Source organism: Octopus bimaculoides, chromosome 15, assembly GCF_046866305.1.
Source record: "Octopus bimaculoides isolate indiv1 chromosome 15, ASM4686630v1, whole genome shotgun sequence".
Classification (NCBI taxonomy): Eukaryota; Metazoa; Mollusca; class Cephalopoda; order Octopoda; family Octopodidae; genus Octopus; species Octopus bimaculoides.
The window spans coordinates 14,555,064-14,567,563 of NC_142942.1; the positions used below are offsets into that span (position 1 = coordinate 14,555,064).

Consider the following 12,500-nt stretch of genomic DNA (forward strand, 5'->3'; position numbering starts at 1 on the left):
CATTTGATTTTATGAAAAATACTGAGCAGACGATACCGAATAATGAAGTTTATCGAAAGCAGGGTCGAATTTCACCGAAGCTGAACAAGTCCGGGCAAGGTTGTTTAAGGGATGACCAGCAGTCACTCATGCATACAAGCCTCTCCTCTCCATGCCACCAGTGTTATCCAAGGGAAAGAGCAAAGGTTGATACTGCTTGGCACTTTTGACATTGCAACTCATTTCTACGGCCGAATGAACTGGAACAACGTGAAATAAAGTGTCTTGCTCAAGAACGCTATACGCAGCCCGGTCCGGGAATCGAACTCACTGCCATGTGATTGTGAGCCCGACGCTCGAACCAATGGGCCATGCGCATTCATACACCCCCCACACATATATTTATACATGAATGTATTCATGTATATGTATGTGTGTATTTCTTTGAGTTTGTGCTTGTCCCCAACCACCGTTTGACAACCGTTATTGGTTTGTTTATATTTCCATTAGTTAGCAGTTCATCAAAAGACAAATGATAGAATAAAAAGTAATGGGATCAGTTTGTTCGACTATAAATACTTAAGTACTGGAGAAAAGACTTCAAGCCGGTTCCACAGCATGGCCGCAGCTAAATGAAAAAAGAACAAAACAGGGATGAAGCATTTACCAGCAGTTCGCTGGTAGAGACACAAGTGGCACTGATATTGTTCCTGTTGTCGTTGTTGATTCCGAAGCAACGGTATGTCTATGTTTAAGACACTTGCACCTCAAATTAATTATCACGTGATTGTTGTATTATCACAATGCAACAAGTAATTAATGTGAAATGTCTTAAATTAATTTGCCAATGAAAGACTCACATAGTATTCATGTAAGATAATATACTGAGCAGATGTATTGTTAATTAAATGTCTGCTTCGTCTAATTTAGTGTAAAGTTTAATTTTCTTCGCTGTATTATCATGACATCTGGAAGTTTTTCATTGTAAGGGTACTTTGCTGATAGATATACGCATGTGTGTGTGAGTGTGTGTGTGTATATATACATACATATATATATATATATATATATATATATATATATATATATATATATATACACATGCATATATATGCTTGTATATATATCTGTAATATATATTTATAGACATACATATTCGTATACATACATATATATACACACATGTATATATAACTATATGTATACGTATGTATATGTATATATATATATGTATATATATATATAAATGTATATGTATACATTATATATGTATTTATATATATATATATATATATCTATATATATATATATATTGAGAGATATATGTATATATATATATATATATGTAAATACACATGTGTATATATACATATATTTGCATATATATATATATACATATGTATATAGTTATACACACACATGGTGCGAAGGTATTTGAGGACACTTAATTGTCAGTATATTACTCTCTTTAGAGCAATTAAATCTTACGGCTCCCCAATGGCAGATAAGATGCTAACAAAATGATATGGAAAGACGCGCAGCCATTGTTGCCACAGAGCGATTTAGAAATTGTCAACTTTTTAAATGTTGCAATATGTTTTGTTCAGAAAGTTCTGATGAAATTGGAAGCCTGTGCCTGGGATGTTTCAACAGTATTCAGAAAGAAAAAGAAAACATTCTAATTGCTCGTGTATGATAAGGACACTGCAGTTCGCTCAACAGGCTCAAAATATCGGTGATGGTTTACGAAAATCGATGGCAGCCGTCACCAAAGAATTCAGATGTCAGAGGATTATTGGAACTGTGGTGTACCAAGAAATTCAATACGGCGGCGAGTTGGCAGAAACGTTAGCACGCTGGGCGAAATGCTTAGTGGTATTTCGTCTGCCGCTACGTTCTGAGTTCAAATTCCGCCGAGGTCGACTTTGCCTTTCATCCTTTCGGGGTAGATTAAATAAGTACCAGTTACGCACTGGGGTCGATATAATCGACTCAATCCATTTGCCTGTCCTTGTTTGTCCCCTCTATGTTTAACCCCTTGTGGGCAATAAAGAAAGAAAGAAGAAATTCAGTACAAGTCGTATGTGTAGGGTAGCGACCAATTCATGTTTGCCAAGATACAGGAAAAGTGTTTGATCCGTACCAAACATCTACAACAGGATTGAAGCCTCTTACGAACATGACATGATTTGGTTTGTCCCTGGTGAGAAAAAAGTTAACTAAAATTAAAAGTCGAATTAATGCCGCTGGATACGTTGAGGTGCTGGGATAGATGAAGTACGCAACGGAAGGCCATATGTGTTTCAACAAGACTTACAACCTTCTCATAAAGCCTGCATCACTCAAAAATAGATGCCAGATAATATTTACGGTCATTTAACACCGAACTTGCGGCCTATAAACTCACCAGATTTAGATCCTATGGAAATCTACTTTTGGAGAGTTCTTGGAAGGGAGACTAATCGGCATCCACACAATGCAATAACTTCACTGAAAACCATTGTGATGTAGGTGATGTCCTAATATTAATAAGAACCATTTAGTGCAGGTAAGTGAATGACTCCGGTCTCCTATTGTAGCAGTCATCAAATTTGATGGCTGATTCATAGAATAATCTTATAAGGAAGCTTATTAAGAATATCTACACAATTTATTATTATTATTATTTTCTGGATAAAAGCCATTTTATTAAATTACCAAATATGTACTTCACACCATAATGCTTAATTTACAGTTTGCTGTATTTTTCGATGTTGCTGTTGTTATTATTATTATTATTGTTCAAGTCACTGCCTGGAATCGAATAATAATAATAACAACAACAACAACATCGAAAAATACCTTAGGAAAGAAAATCCAGGTTCGAAATTCCCCCCAAGACACCTGATGAAGGCTGGAGGGTATATCAGCCGAAACGTTGTGTTAACAAACAAGATGAGGACAAATATCCGTCAAATGTAAATAATGTAAATAGTACACACACACACACACACACACACACACACACACACACACACACACACACACATATATATATTTGTCTTTCTTCTGCTCTATCAGTAATTTATCTCTCTGTTTCTCTTTAATTTCACTTTCCATCTCTGTATTTCTTTCTTTCACTCTTTCCTTCTCTCTCTCTCTATCTATCTATATATATAAATATAAGTACACACACACACACACACACACACACACACATATGAAAGAAGGTTTGAAAATGCAATTTTAAAGATGTTTATTCACTTGAAAGGTTTCACGTTTTTAGAAAAAGATTGTCAAAAGTTAAACGTAAAGCTTTGTATGAGCTTTGTTGTGTTAAGTACTGGTTGTCACAAAAGTATTAAAATGCATATATGCTACATATATATACAAAATACATATATACTACAAAACAAACATGATTTTTATTGAACTCAAAATGCTTTTTGGAGTCCCGTTCTGATTCCTTTCTTAAATACTTTCTTGTAAACTGTTTTTAACATTTCCATTAAACTGTTTTTAACATTATCAAAGAATGTATATATGTCTTTTAATACTTTTGTGATAACGAATAATTAACAAAGTTCATACAAAGCTTTACATTTTACTTTTGACAATCTTTTTCTAAAAAAGTGAATCCGGTCATGTGAATAAACATCTTTAAAATTGCATTTTCAAGCCTTCATTCATATATATTTCCACTCGTGCGGTACCTTACAACTTTACTTTGTGATATATATATATATATATATATATATATATATATGTATGTGTGTGTGTATATGTTTGTGTGTCTGTGTTTGTCCCCCCAACATCGCTTGACAACCGATGCTGGTGTGTTTACGTCCCCGTAACTTAGCGAAACCACGTGGTTGCAAAGCGAGTTTCTTGGTCTCACAGCAATGCCTGCGCCAATATTTAATATTTTTTTAATATTTCTATACTTCCGGAGTTTGGTCTTTGTGTCTAACATCACGTGGACGAAAGTACTTAGTTGCTTAGCTCATGAAACTACCGTATTGCTAAGCCGTTGTGGCTGTGGTAGTGGTTGTGGCCGTCGTCGTCGCCATATTCATGCCGTTTATTGAAGTAGAAACAGCAAGATATATTGATAAATGTATTATCACCGTGTATTATCACACACACACACACACACACACACACACACACACACACACACACACACACACACACACACACACACACACACACACACACACACACACACACACACACACACACACACACGCACAGATAAATACCTAAACACGCCTATATGCATACGTCCATACGTACCTGCATAATTTCATCGCGTATGCATACATGCAGACAAGTATGTGTGCATGTAAATGTATGTATGCATATCTAGATGCATGTGTATACGCACACACACACACACCCATATATATATATACATGTTTATATATATATACACACACATACATATGCATATATATATGTAGATACATATATGCGTATATATCTATACATATAGACAGATGTGTATACATGTAAGGATATGTATGCATACACATTAGATATTTATATATACATATATGTATACACATGCATATGCATATATACATATACTTCCCACAGTACACACATATACACACGCACACATTGTTATGTTGCATCCAAATGTTCAGTTGACGTGTTGGATTAAAAACACATAATTTTTCTTGGTGTTCTGTCCTTCAATTACGTTTCTACAATCTAGTCATTGGATTAAAAAGAAAATAAACAAAAGAAGAAAGAAAAGAGTTTCTTTGAAAGCTTTTACTGACAACAACGTTTTCTTCATGTAAATGTAATCTTTAGGATTTAGTCTTTAACAGCGTTAGCTTAAAATCTGCCGAGCACTGCTTATCGTTCTAGTGTCATGTCTAAATATCATAAGACAAAAACTAAGTCCAGAATTATCTGCCGTGTTTGATGAAATAATTAAAATTTAATTAGTCTTGGGTTAATGTTTTCATTTTATTTAAATCTCTACCTTTCGACATATTACAGGATGCAACAGAAAACGTCCCATATTTTACGTGTTGACAAACGTTTGAATAGCAAACGCGCAGTGCGCACTTATTCAAACCATGATGGTAGCTAAAATACAACGGTGAAACCTTACCTACTTAAGAACATTATTACAATCTGCCTAACTCTATCAGTGCTAGAAACGCAGCAGGACTAATAATCTAACCCAGGGGTTTTCAATGACTTGCGGACCCCTTTATATTTCAGGCTTTACCTTATAAACGCTTATCAAATTTATACATAAATATTTGCTTAAAATAACATATATGTTTACATTTATTTATTTAACAGTATTTAACAAATAGGTTTGTTGTCAATTAAAAGATTTCGATTAAAAAACATATATAAAATCAAATTGCCCATAAAAAAGTATTTGCTGTCCCCGGACCCCCTGTCTTGTCCTTGCTGACCCCCTGTGGTCCGTGGACCACAGTTTGAAAGCCCCTGATCTAACCTAAGGTTCCACCCTTGTCCCCTTTCAGGTTGATAGATTAAGTAACAAGTCCTGAGGGCGTCGTAATACTCACTTTATGTCATCTTTGGCCAAAACTAGTCACAACTTTATACCATTTACTCTTCAATAGTCGTTGCTGGAAGTCACCACTCGTTAGTGTTTTCATCCTCACTCGTCACATCTTACAACTACATTTCACCTCTGGCACCTCACAAATCGTTAATGGCCAGCATCATCACTATTTGTTATCACCTGAGTCACACATCGTAACTACGGGTCCTTATCTGTCACTGATCGTCACTCGCCTCACTACTCGTCACCTCTCACCACCTTTCGTCACCTCTCGTCACCTCTCGTCACCCCTCGTCACCCCTCGTCACCTCTCGTCACCTCTCGTCACCTCTCGTCACCTCTCGTCACCCCTCGTCACCTCTCGTCACCCTTCGTCACCCTTCGTCACCCTTCGTCACCTCTCGTCACCTCTCGTCACCTCTCGTCACCTCTCGTCACCTCTCGTCACTTCTCGTCACCCTTCGTCACCTCTCGTCACTTCTCGTCACTTCTCGTCACTTCTCGTCACTTCTCGTCACCTCTCGTCACCCTTCGTCACCTCTCGTCACCCTTCGTCACCTCTCGTCACCCCTCGTCACCTCTCGTCACCCTTCGTCACCCTTCGTCACCCTTCGTCACCTCTCGTCACCCTTCGTCACCCTTCGTCACCCTTCGTCACCTCTCGTCACCCTTCGTCACCTCTCGTCACCTCTCGTCACCTCTCGTCACCCTTCGTCACCTCTCGTCACCCTTCGTCACCTTTCGTCACCCTTCGTCACCTCTCGTCACCTCTCAGCCTCACTCTTCGTCACCATTCGTTCATCATCACTCATCATCCTTCGTTATTGCTCGTTACTAATCGTCACTGCTTGGCACCAATCGTCATTGTCCGTCACTATTCGTCACTGTTCGTCACCATTCGTCCCCATTCATTACGCCTCATCACTACTCGTCACCAGACGTTACAACTCGTCCACTTGTCACCACTCGCCACAACTCTTCACCATTCGTCTCTAGTATTCGCCATTTGTCATCACCCATCACCACATATCACCATTCGTCACCAGATGTCACCATTCGTCAACGATCGTCACAACTTGTCGGCATTCAATACTCTTTCTCACCACACATCACCTCTCGTTACCGTGCATAACTGCTCGTTACCACTCGCCACCACTCGCCACCGCTCGTCACTACGCGTCACCATTCGTCACCCATCACCACCATTTGTCATTGATCATTACCACTCATCTGTATTCGTTACCATTCGTCACTATTTGTCACCACTTATCATTCTTCATTACTCGTCATTCTTTATTATCGATCATTCTCATCACTATTCGCCATCGCCGTTCTGTAGCTTTATCTCTTAAAGTAGTAATCAAATCTTCTAATCTCACGTTAATGTCTAAGGAAGGAGGAAAAAAAAGGGTAAAAAAGAAGCCATAAATGAAGCAAAACAAAGCACGGTGGATAATTAAATTCTAGAATCCTTTCCATATAAGAAGAGCTGATCGCGATTACCATGCTTTTGTGCACCAGTCTTGATTGACTAGAGCTGACCTGGGGCTAAACGAGGACAACAAGAACAAGGACAAAAACAAGAGAACAAAGAACAAGAACAACAACAACAACAACATTAGCTCGTTAGTTCTGGCTACCATACTCCACCACTCGTTCGTCCGTCACCGCTCGTTACTGCTCGTTATTAACTGTCACCTCGCTCTCATTATACGTTACCCTACGCCATTAACCGGCCTCAGGAAGAAAGAGGGCGCCCTATCTGCCACATTTAATAAAAATGTCCAATAGCATTTGTTGAAAATGCTGTTTGGATTAACACGGCTGCTACAATACTATCGTAGTTACCTCGTAGATTATAGGATTGGTTACGCGGCTTTTCTTTATATGGCTTCAAGAAAATCAATACACATACAGACGTACATACTGAGATGGAGACATGCAAACACATACGCGCGCGTGCTCAAACGTGTGTGCGAGCATAAATGTACATATAGCAACACATGTCTAGATGTGCCTGTACAAGCATGCGTATACTCACAAACACATACAGATCCAACTGCGCATATATACCTACGCATATACGTATGCATACACAAGCATGTACCCGTAGACACATACAGATCCAAATGCACAAATATATATACACGCACACATATTTATACATATGCAGACACAATATAGGACTCAAACGTACAAGTATATCACACAGCTGCAAAAACATGTGCATCAGCATTTTAGCACGTATACTAACACACGTCTAGAAAGAAGTGCACGTGTATGCGCACATTCGCGGATGAATATGGACCTAAATGAACTTAAACCTCTCCACTCACGCTACACACGCGCAGACATACGCATGCACTCAATCACACACGTACACAGCGCATAATTTAAAATATGTGTATTTTCATACACTTACATATGATTGTGTACACTGTGTGTGACTTACACACGTTGACATACATAGATATGAACGTGCAGACACACACACCTAAATATACACAGATGTGCACATACACATGTATGTATAAAGCACATGCATACACACACACATAGAAACATGCACATAGGCACATGCATACATACATGCAAACATAAATTTAAACACAAATGTACGCATTGCACATACATGCACAATCATACACATATGTGCATATACACATATGCATATATATATATATATACGTATACATATATGCATACTCATATATACACATAAATAAACATACACAAACATACATATACATGCATGTAGACACTGAAATATATGTATACACACACATCACATACACATACATATACACACGTGCAGAGAAAGTGAGAGAGAGAGTGAGAGAGAAATATATTCATTTAGCCACATATACATGCGTATGTGCACAAATATCCATACACAGATGCAAACATAAGCACATACTGAATACAATTATTCATACAGGTACTCACGCAAAACCGCATGCATGATATAACACACAAATGCACACGTTCACCTCCAAAGGCTCATATATGACTGCATGCTCTTGCGTGCATAGGCACTCTCAGAAATAGTTGGTGTTCGCTTAGATATCTGCGCATACACAATTATTAAAATTTTTCACTAGCATACAGGCGTGGCTCTGAGGTAAGCAGCTTGCTTCTCAACCACATGGTTCCGGGTTCAGTCCCACTGCGTAGCACCTTGGGCGAATGTCTTCTACTATAAGCCACGGGCCGACCAAAGCCTTGTGAGTTGATTTGGTAGACGGAAACTGAAAAAAAGTCCGTCGTATATATATATATATATATATATATATATATATATATATATATATATATATATATGTGTGTGTGTGTGTGTGTGTGTGTGTGTGTGTGTGTTTGTTCCCCCATCATCGCTTGACAGCTAGTTGTGTTTACGTCTCCGTAACCTAGCGGTTCGGCAGAAAAGAGAGTGATAGAAGAAATACTAGGGTTAAAAGCTAACTCTTGGTGGCAATCTCTTCGACTAAAACCCTTCAAGGTGGTGCTCCAGCATGGCAGCAGTCAAATGACTGAAACAAGTAAAAGAATAAAAGAAGACACACATCATAAACATATATACACACACACACACACATGTGCGCGTGAGCGTAGGATCTCATACACTATGGCATATACATATAAACATACACACATACACGCGTACATACACACCTATATACATACATACTTTCATACGTACATCACTTTCACTTAAGAATAAAGATGCACACGCACACACACACACACACACACACACACACACACACATTGCATTTTATCATATCTGTAACGAAAATGTACACACGCACGCATAATTACACATATCCACACACAAAATCATACACTCACATACACACACATATATACGCACGCCAAAAGAACCACACAGACAAACATACTCTTAGACAAACTTAAATACACTAATGCGTATACATACATACATATATATACATACCAACATGCTTACATAGCTATATAGTCACATAAGAGATCTGATCAATAAGTATCCGGACTGTTGTCACAGTAACGAAGCTGGGGCGTGCAGATTGAAACCGCTTGGCAAAGATTGACCTTGAACTCTGCTGTACATGTGCACTAAGTTTTGACATTCCCAGTTCACTTTCGCTGTTTACAGCAGTGCTTGGAAAGAAAGTTTCCATGGCGATACCCGCTCAGAGGCCTCCGCAAAGTTGCAGAAAGTGTATGGTGAGGAGTGTGTGAGTCGCACACAAGTGTACCAGTGCTTCAGACGTTTCCAAGATGGCCGAAAAAATGTCGATATTAACAAACAATTTGAAAGACCCGCGACTAGCAAAACTGAGAAAAATATCGCAGATGTGCATGCAGCTGTGAGGACAAATCATCGAATCACCATCCGTGAGTTAGCAGAGGATGTCCAGATTAGTTACCGCTCAGTTCAGTCCATTATCACTGAAGATTTGGGTATGAGACACATGTCTGCCAAGTTTGTGCCAAAATTGCTTTCAGCTGACCAAAACAACACCTGGGTTTCAGTTGCACAAGATCCTTATTGTGTCAAGAACGATGAAAACGTTTTAAAACTTTGCGTAGGCCTCTGAGCAGGGATCGCCAAGCTTTTGGAAAAGCTGATGCAGATTATCTGCTCAATTTTCTCTGTAATAGTTAATGCAACAAGCTTACGCTACACACGTTACTTCCAAGCACTGCTGTAACCAGCAGAAGCGAACTAGAACGTTAATACTTACTGCGCATACAAAAGAAAGTTAAAGGTCAATTTATGCCAAGCGGCTTTACTCTGCGTACTATAGCCTCGTTAATATTGCAACAGTCCGGATACTTATTGAGCAGACTACATATTCATTTTGTAATATCTGTACAGATATTCATATTAAACGCACACAAGTAACTACACATACCCACATGCAAAATCGTACATGCACACGCACACACGTACACTCACACAAACTGATATACGATAACGCACTTACATATAAGCATATACATATACAATCAAATACACTCGCTTGCATTTCATACACACACATCTTACAAGTACATAAATATATATACTCACATTTACACACACACACGCGGTTCCTACGGATATTATTGCATATGAAAGCAATATCTTAATATATTCTTATTCAGTGGCAGCTGCTGCTCTCATGTATAATGTTTTCTCCAGAATTCTCTTGGAATGGACATTCTTGGTCTTGCCTCAGAGGTGGAAGATTGGCTGTCTCTTTTGTTTAACTGGGTTTTAGCTGATAGCCAGTGTCCTGGCTCCAAGGAAGCTGGTGGAGACTTGTGTTAGAAATCTTTCCATACATAATCCTGCACGAAGTTTTCAGAATTCATTTACTGTTTCGAGTTTTTCAATAATCATGTCATAACCACACCCAGGCGCTCCATTCAGGGGATAACATGCAGAGATTGTCCTGTCATGCTCAGCTACTAATACCAGAGTACGTACCATATACTGAGCTCTGCTGATTCAACTTGAGCCCAGCATGATGAAAGATGGGTCCTATAGTACTCAGTTACTAATCAAGAGGTCAATACTGAGCCACGCTGAGTCAGTTTGAAAACAACACGGAGAAAGGCGGCTTATGTTTTAATAGCCAGTTACGTATTTAGCGGTTAATACTGTGTCATACTGAGACGGATTGAGTACAACAGCGGGGAACACAGTTGTGAAATACGCAGGGTGCAGTTTTGTCCCATTGTGTCTCACGCTGGAGGACAGCGGACGTAGGGGAGGGAATGTGTTGTAATTATAGGATCAAAAGTCATTTCCTCACCTGTAGGCTCTTATGGCCGGTTTCTCGAATTCTGAAGAGTATATATAGTTAATGCAACAAGCTTACGCTACACACGTTATTTCCAAGCACTGCTGTAAGCAGCAGAAGTGAGCTAGATCGTTAAAACTTACTGCGCATACAAAAGATAGTGCAAGGTCAATTTAGGCCAAGCGGCTTTACTCTGCGTACTTTAGTTTCGTTAATATGGCAACAGTCCGGATACGTATTGATCAGACTACATATGCATTTTGTAATATCTGTCCATTGGAGCGGACGCCGGTATGTGGCAAGGCTGCTAATTTTTGGTAGCTGAGTGGACTGGAGCAGCGTGAAATAAAGTGTTTCGCTCAAGAACACAACGCATTGCCTAGTCCAGGAATCGAAACCACAATCTTACAATCATGAGTGCAACACCCTAACCACTAAGCCACACGCCTCTAACTGTCCTGTAATACTCAACAATTTATCCAAAAGTATTGCCTCATTACATACTGCTACACAGTAACTGGGCTATGTATGTTTGCGCGCGCGCGCATGTTTGTGTGGTAGGAATAAGCTGTCTCAGAACACTTATCCACTAATCTTAGGGTTCATCTTTGTCACATATTATGCGACGCTGAGTCGACTTCAGGTCATCAGAGAAGACGAACTGTCCTGCAACAACAGGTAATATTATTACAGGAATAACGGACAGTCAACGACTATTGAAATTGTTGCAAGACGCAACGAAAAGTTTAGGAAAAATAAATAAGTAAATGGGTGGAAACTTTACTGGTGAGTGTGTTAAATTATAAGGCACTAAAAGACAATGACTCGCTCCAGACACAACATAATATGCTTCAATGCACGAACTCACAAAGAATCTTGCAAACCAAATCCCAAAACGAAGTAATAATAGCAAACTATTGGATTAATAGTTAACTATCAATCCAAGGGTAAACTGCGATGAACAAGGTTAATGAAAACGAATGGTGGTGGTGGTGGTGGTGGGTGGCTTTAGAGGAGCCTGTCTTATAATTCTTAACCCCTTAAGCGCTAATTCAATGAACTGGTACTTTAGTTGACCACTGGACAACCGGAACACACTTTCGTTGAAATCGATACGAGATCCATTTTATGCGTGTATAAATAAATTCTATTACTTGTACCTGGATATGTTTCTGTACAAAACTGTCTAAATTTAAATCAATTTAAATTTT

The 12,500-nt window shown here is 38.9% G+C and overlaps 1 protein-coding gene across 1 annotated transcript in view; it reads right to left on the bottom strand.

Annotated features, from left to right (window-relative positions):
* LOC106883454 (QRFP-like peptide receptor) overlaps nt 1-12,500 on the bottom strand; it is a 307,955-nt gene that overhangs the window by 131,656 nt on the left and 163,799 nt on the right. The gene's annotated exons all lie outside the window — the stretch shown is intronic.